We start from the raw sequence: 1703 nt of genomic DNA on the forward strand, positions 1-1703 counted from the left end.
GGTAGAGATAGGTCAAAATACACCTAAAAATTGGATGTAACATGCATGTTGTACCACAGAAAACTGGTCTCAATTTTTCCCTACGGCCTGTAATAATAAGTTACAATATAAGCTATTTATAGTAAAACAAAGGAACATAATTCTAAAAACAAGAGTGCCTCATGGTGGTGAACATTTGTGCCAAGTTACATCAAAATCCCTCCATGCATAAAGAAGAAATGCTCCTGACAAAGTCACTCTTGAATTTGGCATTTGACCTCTAAGTGTGACCTTGACCTTAGACCTAGGGACCTGGTTCTTGCGCAAAACAATCTAACTCATGGTAGTGAACATTTATGCCAAGTTACATCAAAATCCCTCCATGCATGAAGAAGAAGTGTTCCAGACAAAGTCATTCTTGTATCTGACCTTTGGCCTCTATGTATGACCTTGACCTTTAACCTAGGGACCAGGTTCTTGCGCATGACACTCCATAGTGGTGAACATTTGTGCTAAGTAATATTCGAATCCTGTTTTGCATGACAAAGTTATACACTGGACAGGAAAAATGTCCCATTGACCTTTGATCTCCAAGTGTGACCTTGACCTTTAAGCTAGGGTTCTGGGTGCTGCGCATGACACGTTGTCTCATCATGGGGAATATTTATGCCAAGTAATATTAAAATCCCTTGATGGATTACAGAGTTCTGGACCAGACACGAAAAAAACCATATTGACCTTTGACCTCCAATTGTGACCTTGACTTTTAAGCTAGGGGTCCGGGTTTTGTGCATAACACGTCATCTCATCATGGGGAATTTTTGTGCCAAGTAATATTAAAATATCTTCATGGATGGCAGAGTTATGGACCGGACATGAAACAGGCTCTGCTCATGCCATGTTAACATTTGACTGCCAAGTGTGACCTTGACCTTTGAGCAAGGGGTCTGAAAGTTGTGCATGACATATCGTCTTATTATGAGGTACATTTGTGCCAAGTAATATTAAAATATCTTCATGGATGGCAGAGTTATGGACTGGACAGGAAAAAGGCCCTGTTAACCTACAATTGTGACCTTGACCTTTAAGCTAGGGGTCCGGGTTTTGAGCATGACACATCGTCTCATCATGGGGAACATTTGTGCCAAGTAATATTAACATCCTTTCATGGATGACAGAGTTATGGACCAGACATGAAATTGCGGACGGACGGACGGAAAAGCGCATTTCTATAGTCCCCGAAACTGGTTTTCAACCAGTAAGGGACTAATAAACAAGTGATAAAAGTTTCAAACCCATACGTCAAACAGTTTACACAAAATATGAACTGGTACGAAAAACTTAACCAAGATTTTTAAGTTAAAATCTTTGATGGAGTTATGTACTCCTGCCTAAAACTGGATAAGGGACAATACACAAGTGTTGAAAGTTTCAAAGCTTTATCTCAAAAGGTTTTGTAAAAATGTGAACTGGTACGAAAAAACTTGACCAAGGTATGATGCCAACACCGATGCAGATGCCAACGCCATGTTGAGTAGGGTAGCTCTACTTATTCTTCTTATTCTTCAGTCAAACTAAAAATGAAACCCTAAAAAAAATTTCTGCTTTTACAATATGCAATTAAATTTTACATATATTTCATCCAACACTGCAGGACAGTCAATACAGTACTAACAAATTATACTAGCAAATATTTTCAATGTATAAATCATAAAAACATGGCA

Source organism: Mercenaria mercenaria, chromosome 17 (genome assembly GCF_021730395.1).
Source record: "Mercenaria mercenaria strain notata chromosome 17, MADL_Memer_1, whole genome shotgun sequence".
NCBI lineage: Eukaryota > Metazoa > Mollusca > Bivalvia > Venerida > Veneridae > Mercenaria > Mercenaria mercenaria.